The following is a 14452-nucleotide window of genomic DNA, read 5'->3' as shown; positions in this document are numbered from 1 at the left end:
CTGTGAGGGGTTTGCCAGTTATGCCCCTTATGTGTAGTGGAAGCGTGTTGAACAGTCTCGGGCCTCTGATGTTGATAGAGATCTCTCTCAGAGTACTACCGGTCAAAAACCGGTCAAGCCACCGGTCAAAAACCGCGCGATTTTCGGCACTAGCGAAAATCGCGCGGTTTTTGGCCGTTAGCGGCAAAAACCGTGCGATGTTCGCCGCTAGCGGCCAAAAATCTGGCGATTTTTGCTGCTAACGGCGAAAATCGCGCGGTTTTTGGCCGCTGGCGGCGAAAATCGCGCGATTTTTGGCCGGTAGCGGCGAAATTTGCTCGATTTTTGGCCGCTAGCGGCAAAAATCGCGCGGTTTTTGGCCGGTAGCAGCGAAAATCACGCGATTTTTGCCCGTCAGCAGCGAAAATCGCACGGTTTGAATTTTTATCCGAATCCTGACTCTCTGCACCTATTTTCAGTTTCAAATTACGACATTTCATACCGAAAATATGCCAATTACTGTAAACGGCGATGGTTCATATTTCGACCAAACAACCCTGCAGTTTTCAAAATGTCTGAAATGTCGGAAATTTGACTCCTGAGCGTGATTTCTGAGCCGAATTCTGACTCTCTGCACCTATTTTCAGTTTAAAATTACGACTTTTCATACCGAAAATATGCCAATTACTGAAAACAGCGATGGGTCATTTTTTACCCAAACCCCCCTGCAGTTTTCAAAATGTCTGAAATGTCGGAAATTTGACTCCTGAGCGTGATTTTTGAGCCGAATTCTGACTCTCTGCACCTATTTTCAGTTTCAAATTACGACGTTCCATACAGAAAATATGCCAATTACTGAAAACGGCGATGGGTCATATTTTGCCCAAACCCCCATGCAGTTTTCAAAATGTCTGAAATGTCGGAAATTTGACTCCTGAGCGTGATTTTTGAGCCGAATTCTGACTCTCTGCACCTATTTTCAGTTTCAAATTACGACTTTTTATACCGAAAATATGCCAATTACTGAAAACGGTGATGGGTCATATTTTGCCCAAACCCCCCTGCAGTTTTCAAAATGTCTGAAATGTCCGAAATTTGACTCCTGAGCGTAATTTTTGAGCCGAATTCTGACTCTCTGCACCTATTTTCATTTTCAAATTACGACTTTTTATACCGAAAATATGCCAATTACTAAAAACGGCGATGGGTCATATTTTGCCCAAACCCCCCTGCAGTTTTCAAAATGTCTGAAATGTCCGAAATTTGACTCCTGAGCGTGATTGTTGAGCCGAATTCTGACTCTCTGCACCTATTTTTATTTTCAAATTACGACTTTTTATACCGAAAATATGCCAATTACTGAAAACGGCGATGGGTCATATTTTGCCCAAACCCCCCTGCAGTTTTCAAAATTTCTGAAATGTCCGAAATTTGACTCCTGAGCGTGATTTTTGAGCCGAATTCTGACTCTCTGCACCTATTTTCATTTTCAAATTACGACTTTTTATACCGAAAATATGCCAATTACTGAAAACGGCGATGGGTCATATTTTGCCCAAACCCCCCTGCAGTTTTCAAAATGTCTGAAATGTCCGAAATTCGACTCCTGAGCGTGATTGTTGAGACGAATTCTGACTCTCTGCACCTATTTTCATTTTCAAATTGCGACTTTTTATACGGAAAATATGCCAATTACTGAAAACGGCGATGGGTCATATTTTGCCCAAACCCCCCTGCAGTTTTCAAAATGTCTGAAATGTCCGAAATTTGACTCCTGAGCGTGATTTTTGAGCCGAATTCCGACTCTCTGCACCTACCTTCATTTTCAAATTACGACTTTTTATACCGAAAATATGCCAATTACTGAAAACGGCGATGGGTCATATTTTGCCCAAACCCCCCTGCAGTTTTCAAAATGTCTGAAATGTCCGAAATTTGACTCCTGAGCGTGATTTTTGAGCCGAATTCTGACTCTCTGCACCTATTTTCATTTTCAAATTACGAATTTTTATACCGAAAATATGTCAATTACTGAAAACGGCGATGGGTCATATTTTGCCCAAACCCCCCTGCAGTTTTCAAAATGTCTGAAATGTCCGAAATTTGACTCCTGAGCGTGATTTTTGAGCCGAATTCTGACTCTCTGCACCTATTTTTATTTTCAAATTACGAATTTTTATACCGAAAATATGTCAATTACTGAAAACGGCGATGGGTCATATTTTGCCCAAACCCCCCTGCAGTTTTCAAAATGTCTGAAATGTCCGAAATTTGACTCCTGAGCGTGATTTTTGAGCCGAATTCTGACTCTCTGCACCTATTTTCATTTTCAAATTACGAATTTTTATACCGAAAATATGTCAATTACTGAAAACGGCGATGGGTCATATTTTGCCCAAACCCCCCTGCAGTTTTCAAAATGTCTGAAATGTCCGAAATTTGACTCCTGAGCGTGATTTTTGAGCCGAATTCTGACTCTCTGCACCTATTTTCATTTTCAAATTACGAATTTTTATACCGAAAATATGTCAATTATTGAAAACGGCGATGGGTCATATTTTGCCCAAACCCCCCTACAGTTTTCAAAATGTCTGAAATGTCCGAAATTTGACTCCTGAGCGTGATTGTTGAGCCGAATTCTGACTCTCTGCACCTATTTTCATTTTGAAATTACGACTTTTTATACCGAAAATATGCCAATTACTGAAAACGGCGATGGGTCATATTTTGCCCAAACCCCCCTGCAGTTTTCAAAATGTCTGAAATGTCCGGAATTTAGCTCCTGAGTGTGATTTTTGAGCCGAATTCTGACTCTCTGCACCTATTTTCATTTTCAAATTACGACTTTTTATACCGAAAATATGCCAATTACTGAAAACGGCGATAGGTCATATTTTGCCCAAACCCCCCTGCAGTTTTCAAAATGTCTGAAATGTCCGAAATTTGACTCCTGAGCGTGATTTTTGACCAGAATTCTGACTCTCTGCACCTTTTTTCAGTTTCAAATTACGACTTTTTATACCGAAAATATGCCAATTACTGAAAACGGCGATGGGTCATATTTTGCCCAAACCCCCCTGCAGTTTTCAAAATGTCTAAAATGTCCGGAATTTGACTACTGAGCGAGATTTTTGAGCCGAATTCTGACTCTCTGCACCTATTTTCATTTTCAAATTACGACTTTTTATACCGAAATTATGCCAATTACTGAAAACGGCGATGGGTCATATTTTGCCCAAACCTCCCTGCAGTTTTCAAAATGTCTGAAATGTCCAAAATTTGACTCCTGAGCGTGATTTTTGAGCCGAATTCTGACTCTCTGCACCTATTTTCATTTTCAAATTACGAATTTTTATACCGAAAATATGCCAATTACTGAAAACGGCGATGGGTCATATTTTGCCCAAACCCCCCTGCAGTTTTCAAAATGTCTGAAATGTCCGAAATTTGACTCCTGAGCGTGATTGTTGAGCCGAATTCTGACTCTCTGCACGAATTTTCATTTTCAAATTACGACTTTTTAAACCGAAAATATGCCAATAACTGAAAACGGCGATGGGTCATATTTTGCCCAAACCCCCCTGCAGTTTTCAAAATGTCTGAAATGTCCGAAATTTGACTCCTGAGCGTGATTTTTGAGCCGAATTCTGATTCTCTGCGCCTATTTTCATTTTCAAATTACGACTTTTTATACCGAAAATATGCCAATTACTGAAAACGGCGATGGGTCATATTTTGCCCAAACCCCCCTGCAGTTTTCAAAATGTCTGAAATATCCGAAATTTAACTCCTGAGCGTGATTTTTCAGCCGAATTCTGACTCTCTGCACCTATTTTCATTTTCAAATTACGACTTTTTATACCGAAAATATGTCAATTGCTGAAAACGGAGATGGGTCATATTTTGCCCAAACCCCCCTGCAGTTTTCAAAATGTCTGAAATGTCCGAAATTTGACTCCTGAGCGTGATTGTTGAGCCGAGTTCTGACTCTCTGCACCTATTTTCATTTTCAAATTACGAATTTTTATACCGAAAAAATGCCAATTACTGAAAACGGCGATGGGTCATATTTTGCCCAAACCCCCCTGCAGTTTTCAAAATGTCTGAAATGTCCGAAATTTGACTCCTGAGCGTGATTGTTGAGCCGAATTCTGACTTTCTGCACCTATTTTCATTTTCAAATTACGACTTTTTATACCGAAAATATGCCAAGTACTGAAAACGGCGATGGGTCATATTTTGCCCAAACCCCCCTGCAGTTTTCAAAATGTCTAAAATGTCCGAAATTTGACTCCTGAGCGTGATTTTTGAGCCGAATTCTGACTCTCTGCACATATTTTCATTTTCAAATTACGACTTTTTATACCGAAAATATGCCAATTACTGAAAACGGCGATAGGTCATATTTTGCCAAACCCCCCTGCAGTTTTCAAAATGTCTGAAATGTCCAAAATTTGACTCCTGAGCGTGATTTTTGAGCCGAATTCTGACTCTCTGCACCTTTTTTCAGTTTCAAATTACGACTTTTTATACCGAAAATATGCCAATTACTGAAAACGGCGATGGGTCATATTTTGCCCAAAACCCCCTGCAGTTTTCAAAATGTCTAAAATGTCCAAAATTTGACTCCTGAGCGTGATTTTTGAGCCGAATTCTGACTCTCTGCACCTATTTTCATTTTCAAATTACGACTTTTTATACCGAAAATATGCCAATTACTGAAAACGGCGATGGGTCATATTTTGCCCAAACCCCCCTGCAGTTTTCAAAATGTCTGAAATGTCCGAAATTTGACTCCTGAGCGTGATTGTTGAGCCGAATTCTGACACTCTGCACGTATTTTCATTTTCAAATTACGACTTTTTAAACCGAAAATATGCCAATTACTGAAAACGGCGATGGGTCATATTTTGCCCAAACCCCCCTGCAGTTTTCAAAATGTCTGAAATGTCCGAAATTTGACTCCTGAGCGTGATTTTTCAGCCGAATTCTGATTCTCTGCGCCTATTTTCATTTTCAAATTACGACTTTTTATACCGAAAATATGCCAATTACTGAAAACGGCGATGTTTCATATTTTGCCCAAACCCCCCTGCAGTTTTCAAAATGTCTGAAATGTCCGAAATTTGACTCCTGAGCGTGATTTTTGAGCCGAATTCTGTCTCTCTGCACCTATTTTCATTTTCAAATTACGAATTTTTATACCGAAATTATGCCAATTACTGAAAACGGCGATGGGTCATATTTTGCACAAACCCCCCTACAGTTTTCAAAATGTCTAAAAATGTCCGAAATTTGACTCCTGATCGTGATTTTTGAGCCGAATTCTGACTCTCTGCACCTATTTTCATTTTCAAATAACGACTTTTTATACCGAAAATATGCCAATTACTGAAAACAGCGATGGGTCATATTTTGCCCAAACCCCCCTGCAGTTTTCAAAATGTCTGAAATGTCCAAAATTTGACTCCTGAGCGTGATTTTTGAGACGAATTCTGACTCTCTGCACCTATTTTCATTTTCAAATTACGACTTTTTATACCGAAAATATGTCAATTACTGAAAACAGCGATGGGTCATATTTTGCCCAAACCCCCCTGCAGTTTTCAAAATGTCTGAAATGTCCGAAATTTGACTCCTGAGCGTGATTTTTGAGCCGAATTCTGACTCTCTGCACCTATTTTCATTTTCAAATTACGACTTTTTATACCGAAATTATGCCAATTACTGAAAACGGCGATGGGTCATATTTTGCCCAAACCTCCCTGCAGTTTTCAAAATGTCTGAAATGTCCAAAATTTGACTCCTGAGCGTGATTTTTGAGCCGAATTCTGACTCTCTGCACCTATTTTCATTTTCAAATTACGAATTTTTATACCGAAAATATGCCAATTACTGAAAACGGCGATGGGTCATATTTTGCCCAAACCCCCCTGCAGTTTTCAAAATGTCTGAAATGTCCGAAATTTGACTCCTGAGCGTGATTGTTGAGCCGAATTCTGACTCTCTGCACGTATTTTCATTTTCAAATTACGACTTTTTAAACCGAAAATATGCCAATAACTGAAAACGGCGATGGGTCATATTTTGCCCAAACCCCCCTGCAGTTTTCAAAATGTCTGAAATGTCCGAAATTTGACTCCTGAGCATGATTTTTGAGCCGAATTCTGATTCTCTGCGCCTATTTTCATTTTCAAATTACGACTTTTTATACCGAAAATATGCCAATTACTGAAAACGGCGATGGGTCATATTTTGCCCAAACCCCCCTGCAGTTTTCAAAATGTCTGAAATATCCGAAATTTAACTCCTGAGCGTGATTTTTCAGCCGAATTCTGACTCTCTGCACCTATTTTCATTTTCAAATTACGACTTTTTATACCGAAAATATGTCAATTGCTGAAAACGGAGATGGGTCATATTTTGCCCAAACCCCCCTGCAGTTTTCAAAATGTCTGAAATGTCCGAAATTTGACTCCTGAGCGTGATTGTTGAGCCGAGTTCTGACTCTCTGCACCTATTTTCATTTTCAAATTACGAATTTTTATACCGAAAATATGCCAATTACTGAAAACGGCGATGGGTCATATTTTGCCCAAACCCCCCTGCAGTTTTCAAAATGTCTGAAATGTCCGAAATTTGACTCCTGAGCGTGATTGTTGAGCCGAATTCTGACTTTCTGCACCTATTTTCATTTTCAAATTACGACTTTTTATACCGAAAATATGCCAAGTACTGAAAACGGCGATGGGTCATATTTTGCCCAAACCCCCCTGCAGTTTTCAAAATGTCTAAAATGTCCGAAATTTGACTCCTGAGCGTGATTTTTGAGCCGAATTCTGACTCTCTGCACATATTTTCATTTTCAAATTACAACTTTTTATACCGAAAATATGCCAATTACTGAAAACGGCGATAGGTCATATTTTGCCAAACCCCCCTGCAGTTTTCAAAATGTCTGAAATGTCCAAAATTTGACTCCTGAGCGTGATTTTTGAGCCGAATTCTGACTCTCTGCACCTATTTTCATTTTCAAATTACGACTTTTTATACCGAAAATATGCCAATTACTGAAAACGGCGATGGGTCATATTTTGCCCAAACCCCCCTGCAGTTTTCAAAATGTCTGAAATGTCCGAAATTTGACTCCTGAGCGTGATTGTTGAGCCGAATTCTGACTCTCTGCACGTATTTTCATTTTCAAATTACGACATTTTAAACCGAAAATATGCCAATTACTGAAAACGGCGATGGGTCATATTTTGCCCAAACCCCCCTGCAGTTTTCAAAATGTCTGAAATGTCCGAAATTTGACTCCTGAGCGTGATTTTTCAGCCGAATTCTGATTCTCTGCGCCTATTTTCATTTTCAAATTACGACTTTTTATACCGAAAATATGCCAATTACTGAAAACGGCGATGTTTCATATTTTGCCCAAACCCCCCTGCAGTTTTCAAAATGTCTGAAATGTCCGAAATTTGACTCCTGAGCGTGATTTTTGAGCCGAATTCTGTCTCTCTGCACCTATTTTCATTTTCAAATTACGAATTTTTATACCGAAATTATGCCAATTACTGAAAACGGCGATGGGTCATATTTTGCACAAACCCCCCTACAGTTTTCAAAATGTCTAAAAATGTCCGAAATTTGACTCCTGATCGTGATTTTTGAGCCGAATTCTGACTCTCTGCACCTATTTTCATTTTCAAATAACGACTTTTTATACCGAAAATATGCCAATTACTGAAAACAGCGATGGGTCATATTTTGCCCAAACCCCCCTGCAGTTTTCAAAATGTCTGAAATGTCCAAAATTTGACTCCTGAGCGTGATTTTTGAGACGAATTCTGACTCTCTGCACCTATTTTCATTTTCAAATTACGACTTTTTATACCGAAAATATGTCAATTACTGAAAACAGCGATGGGTCATATTTTGCCCAAACCCCCCTGCAGTTTTCAAAATGTCTGAAATGTCCGAAATTTGACTCCTGAGCGTGATTTTTGAGCCGAATTCTGACTCTCTGCACCTATTTTCATTTTCAAATTACGACATTTTATACCGAAAATATGCCAATTACTGAAAACGGCGATGGGTCATATTTTGCCCAAACCCCCCTGCAGTTTTCAAAATGTCTGAAATGTCCAAAATTTGACTCCTGAGCGTGATTTTTGAGCCGAATTCTGACTCTCTGCACCTATTTTCATTTTCAAATTACGAATTTTTATACCGAAAATATGTCAATTACTGAAAACGGCGATGGGTCATATTTTGCCCAAACCCCCCTACAGTTTTCAAAATGTCTGAAATGTCCGAAATTTGACTCCTGAGCATGATTGTTGAGCCGAATTCTGACTCTCTGCACCTATTTTCATTTTGAAATTACGACTTTTTATACCGAAAATATGCCAATTACTGAAAACGGCGATGGGTCATATTTTGCCCAAACCCCCCTGCAGTTTTCAAAATGTCTGAAATGTCCGGAATTTGACTCCTGAGTGTGATTTTTGAGCCGAATTCTGACTCTCTGCACCTATTTTCATTTTCAAATTACGACTTTTTATACCGAAAATATGCCAATTACTGAAAACGGCGATAGGTCATATTTTGCCCAAACCCCCCTGCAGTTTTCAAAATGTCTGAAATGTCCGAAATTTGACTCCTGAGCGTGATTTTTGACCAGAATTCTGACTCTCTGCACCTTTTTTCAGTTTCAAATTACGACTTTTTATACCGAAAATATGCCAATTACTGAAAACGGCGATGGGTCATATTTTGCCCAAACCCCCCTGCAGTTTTCAAAATGTCTAAAATGTCCGAAATTTGACTACTGAGCGAGATTTTTGAGCCGAATACTGACTCTCTGCACCTATTTTCATTTTCAAATTACGAATTTTTATACCGAAATTATGCCAATTACTGAAAACGGCGATGGGTCATATTTTGCCCAAACCTCCCTGCAGTTTTCAAAATGTCTGAAATGTCCGAAATTTGACTCCTGAGCGTGATTTTTGAGCCGAATTCTGACTCTCTGCACCTATTTTCATTTTCAAATTACGACTTTTTATACCGAAAATATGCCAATTACTGAAAACGGCGATGGGTCATATTTTGCCCAAACCCCCCTGCAGTTTTCAAAATGTCTGAAATGTCCGAAATTTGACTCCTGAGCGTGATTGTTGAGCCGAATTCTGACTCTCTGCACGTATTTTCATTTTCAAATTACGACTTTTTAAACCGAAAATATGCCAATAACTGAAAACGGCGATGGGTCATATTTTGCCCAAACCCCCCTGCAGTTTTCAAAATGTCTGAAATGTCCGAAATTTGACTCCTGAGCGTGATTTTTGAGCCGAATTCTGATTCTCTGCGCTTATTTTCATTTTCAAATTACGACTTTTTATACCGAAAATATGCCAATTACTGAAAACGGCGATGGGTCATATTTTGCCCAAACCCCCCTGCAGTTTTCAAAATGTCTGAAATATCCGAAATTTAACTCCTGAGCGTGATTTTTCAGCCGAATTCTGACTCTCTGCACCTATTTTCATTTTCAAATTACGACTTTTTATACCGAAAATATGTCAATTGCTGAAAACGGAGATGGGTCATATTTTGCCCAAACCCCCCTGCAGTTTTCAAAATGTCTGAAATGTCCGAAATTTGACTCCTGAGCGTGATTGTTGAGCCGAGTTCTGACTCTCTGCACCTATTTTCATTTTCAAATTACGACTTTTTATACTGAAAATATGCCAATTACTGAAAACGGCGATGGGTCATATTTTGCCCAAACCCCCCTGCAGTTTTCAAAATGTCTGAAATGTCCGAAATTTGACTCCTGAGCGTGATTGTTGAGCCGAATTCTGACTTTCTGCACCTATTTTCATTTTCAAATTACGACTTTTTATACCGAAAATATGCCAATTACTGAAAACGGCGATGGGTCATATTTTGCCCAAACCCCCCTGCAGTTTTCAAAATGTCTAAAATGTCCGAAATTTGACTCCTGAGCGTGATTTTTGAGCCGAATTCTGACTCTCTGCACCTTTTTTCAGTTTCAAATTACGACTTTTTATACCGAAAATATGCCAATTACTGAAAACGGCGATGGGTCATATTTTGCCCAAAACCCCCTGCAGTTTTCAAAATGTCTAAAATGTCCAAAATTTGACTCCTGAGCGTTATTTTTGAGCCGAATTCTGACTCTCTGCACCTATTTTCATTTTCAAATTACGACTTTTTATACCGAAAATATGCCAATTACTGAAAACAGCGATGGGTCATATTTTGCCCAAACCCCCCTGCAGTTTTCAAAATGTCTGAAATGTCCGAAATTTGACTCCTGAGCGTGATTGTTGAGCCGAATTCTGACTCTCTGCACCTATTTTCATTTTCAAATTACGACTTTTTATACTGAAAATATGCCAATTACTGAAAACGGCGATGGGTAATATTTTGCCCAAACCCCCCTGCAGTTTTCAAAATGTCTGAAATGTCCGAAATTTGACTCCTGAGCGTGATTGTTGAGCCGAATTCTGACTCTCTGCACGTATTTTCATTTTCAAATTACGACTTTTTAAACCGAAAATATGCCAATTACTGAAAACGGCGATGGGTCATATTTTGCCCAAACCCCCCTGCAGTTTTCAAAATGTCTGAAATGTCCGAAATTTGACTCCTGAGCGTGATTTTTGAGCCGAATTCTGATTCTCTGCGCCTATTTTCATTTTCAAATTACGACTTTTTATACCGAAAATATGCCAATTACTGAAAACGGCGATGGGTCATATTTTGCCCAAACCCCCCTGCAGTTTTCAAAATGTCTGAAATATCCGAAATTTAACTCCTGAGCATGATTTTTCAGCCGAATTCTGACTCTTTGCACCTATTTTCATTTTCAAATTACGACTTTTTATACCGAAAATATGTCAATTGCTGAAAACGGAGATGGGTCATATTTTGCCCAAACCCCCCTGCAGTTTTCAAAATGTCTGAAATGTCCGAAATTTGACTCCTGAGCGTGATAGTTGAGCCGAGTTCTGACTCTCTGCACCTATTTTCATTTTCAAATTACGACTTTTTATACCGAAAATATGCCAATTACTGAAAACGGCGATGGGTCATATTTTGCCCAAACCCCCCTGCAGTTTTCAAAATGTCTGAAATGTCCGAAATTTGACTCCTGAGCGTGATTTTTGAGCCGAATTCTGACTCTCTGCACATATTTTCATTTTCAAATTACGACTTTTTATACCGAAAATATGCCAATTACTGAAAACGGCGATAGGTCATATTTTGCCAAACCCACCTGCAGTTTTCAAAATGTCTGAAATGTCCAAAATTTGACTCCTGAGCGTGATTTTTGAGCCGAATTCTGACTCTCTGCACCTTTTTATAGTTTCAAATTACGACTTTTTATACCGAAAATATGCCAATTTCTGAAAACGGCGATGGGTCATATTTTGCCCAAAACCCCCTGCAGTTTTCAAAATGTCTGAAATGTCCAAAATTTGACTCCTGAGCGTGTTTTTTGAGCCGAATTCTGACTCTCTGCACCTATTTTCATTTTCAAATTACGACTTTTTATACCGAAATTATGCCAATTACTGAAAACAGCGTTGAGTCATATTTTGCCCAAACCCCCCTGCAGTTTTTAAAATGTCTGAAATGTCCAAAATTTGACTCCTGAGCGTGATTTTTGAGGCGAATTCTGACTCTCTGCACCTATTTTCATTTTCAAATTACGAGTTTTTATACCGAAAATATGCCAATTACTAAAAAACGGCGATGGGTCATATTTTGCCCAAACCCCCATGCAGTTTTCAAAATATCTGAAATGTCCGAAATTTGACTCCTGAGCGTGATTTTTGAGCCGAATTCCGACTCTCTGCACCTATTTGCATTTTCAAATTACGACTTTTTATACCGAAAATATGCCAATTACTGAAAACGGCGATGTTTCATATTTTGCCCAAACCCCCCTGCAGTTTTCAAAATGTCTGAAATGTCCGAAATTTGACTCCTGAGCGTGATTTTTGAGCCGAATTCTGTCTCTCTGCACCTATTTTCATTTTCAAATTACGAATTTTTATACCGAAATTATGCCAATTACTGAAAACGGCGATGGGTCATATTTTGCACAAACCCCCCTACAGTTTTCAAAATGTCTAAAAATGTCCGAAATTTGACTCCTGATCGTGATTTTTGAGCCGAATTCTGACTCTCTGCACCTATTTTCATTTTCAAATTACGACTTTTTATACCGAAAATATGCCAATTACTGAAAACAGCGATGGGTCATATTTTGCCCAAACCCCCCTGCAGTTTTCAAAATGTCTGAAATGTCCGAAATTTTACTCCTGAGCGTGATTTTTGAGACGAATTCTGACTCTCTGCACCTATTTTCATTTTCAAATTACGACTTTTTATACCGAAAATATGTCAATTACTGAAAACGGCGATGGGTCATATTTTGCCCAAACCCCCCTGCAGTTTACAAAATGTCTGAAATGTCCGAAATTTGACTCCTGAGCGTGATTGTTGAGCCGAATTCTGACTCTCTGCACCTATTTTCATTTTGAAATTACGACTTTTTATACCGAAAATATGCCAATTACTGAAAACGGCGATGGGTCATATTTTGCACAAACCCCCCTGCAGTTTTCAAAATGTCTGAAATGTCCGGAATTTGACTCCTGAGTGTGATTTTTGAGCCGAATTCTGACTCTCTGCACCTATTTTCATTTTCAAATTACGACTTTTTATACCGAAAATATGCCAATTACTGAAAACGGCGATAGGTCATATTTTGCCCAAACCCCCCTGCAGTTTTCAAAATGTCTGAAATGTCCGAAAGTTGACTCCTGAGCGTGATTTTTGACCAGAATTCTGACTCTCTGCACCTTTTTTCAGTTTCAAATTACGACTTTTTATACCGAAAATATGCCAATTACTGAAAACGGCGATGGGTCATATTTTGCCCAAACCCCCCTGCAGTTTTCAAAATGTCTGAAATGTCCGAAATTTGACTACTGAGCGAGATTTTTGAGCCGAATTCTGACTCTCTGCACCTATTTTCATTTTCAAATTACGACTTTTTATACCGAAATTATGCCAATTACTGAAAACGGCGATGGGTCATATTTTGCCCAAACCTCCCTGCAGTTTTCAAAATGTCTGAAATGTCCGAAAATTGACTCCTGAGCGTGATTTTTGAGCCGAATTCTGACTCTCTGCACCTATTTTCATTTTCAAATTACGACTTTTTATACCGAAAATATGCCAATTACTGAAAACGGCGATGGGTCATATTTTGCCCAAACCCCCCTGCAGTTTTCAAAATGTCTGAAATGTCCGAAATTTGACTCCTGAGCGTGATTGTTGAGCCGAATTCTGACTCTCTGCACGTATTTTCATTTTCAAATTACGACTTTTTAAACCGAAAATATGCCAATTACTGAAAACGGCGATGGGTCATATTTTGCCCAAACCCCCCTGCAGTTTTCAAAATGTCTGAAATGTCCGAAATTTGACTCCTGAGCGTGATTTTTGAGCCGAATTCTGATTCTCTGCGCCTATTTTCATTTTCAAATTACGACTTTTTATACCGAAAATATGCCAATTACTGAAAACGGCGATGGGTCATATTTTGCCCAAACCCCCCTGCAGTTTTCAAAATGTCTGAAATATCCGAAATTTAACTCCTGAGCGTGATTTTTCAGCCGAATTCTGACTCTCTGCACCTATTTTCATTTTCAAATTACGACTTTTTATACCGAAAATATGCCAATTACTGAAAACGGCGATAGGTCATATTTTGCCCAAACCCCCCTGCAGTTTTCAAAATGTCTGAAATGTCCGAAAGTTGACTCCTGAGCGTGATTTTTGACCAGAATTCTGACTCTCTGCACCTTTTTTCAGTTTCAAATTACGACGTTCCATACAGAAAATATGCCAATTACTGAAAACGGCGATGGGTCATATTTTGCCCAAACCCCCCTGCAGTTTTCAAAATGTCTGAAATGTCCGAAATTTGACTACTGAGCGAGATTTTTGAGCCGAATTCTGACTCTCTGCACCTATTTTCATTTTCAAATTACGACTTTTTATACCGAAATTATGCCAATTACTGAAAACGGCGATGGGTCATATTTTGCCCAAACCTCCCTGCAGTTTTCAAAATGTCTGAAATGTCCGAAATTTGACTCCTGAGCGTGATTTTTGAGCCGAATTCTGACTCTCTGCACCTATTTTCATTTTCAAATTACGACTTTTTATACCGAAAATATGCCAATTACTGAAAACGGCGATGGGTCATATTTTGCCCAAACCCCCCTGCAGTTTTCAAAATGTCTGAAATGTCCGAAATTTGACTCCTGAGCGTGATTGTTGAGCCGAATTCTGACTCTCTGCACGTATTTTCATTTTCAAATTACGAATTTTTAAACCGAAAATATGCCAATTACTGAAAACG

This window comes from Procambarus clarkii, chromosome 31, assembly GCF_040958095.1.
Source record: "Procambarus clarkii isolate CNS0578487 chromosome 31, FALCON_Pclarkii_2.0, whole genome shotgun sequence".
Lineage (NCBI taxonomy): Eukaryota > Metazoa > Arthropoda > Malacostraca > Decapoda > Cambaridae > Procambarus > Procambarus clarkii.
This window is presented reverse-complemented; position numbering follows the sequence as displayed.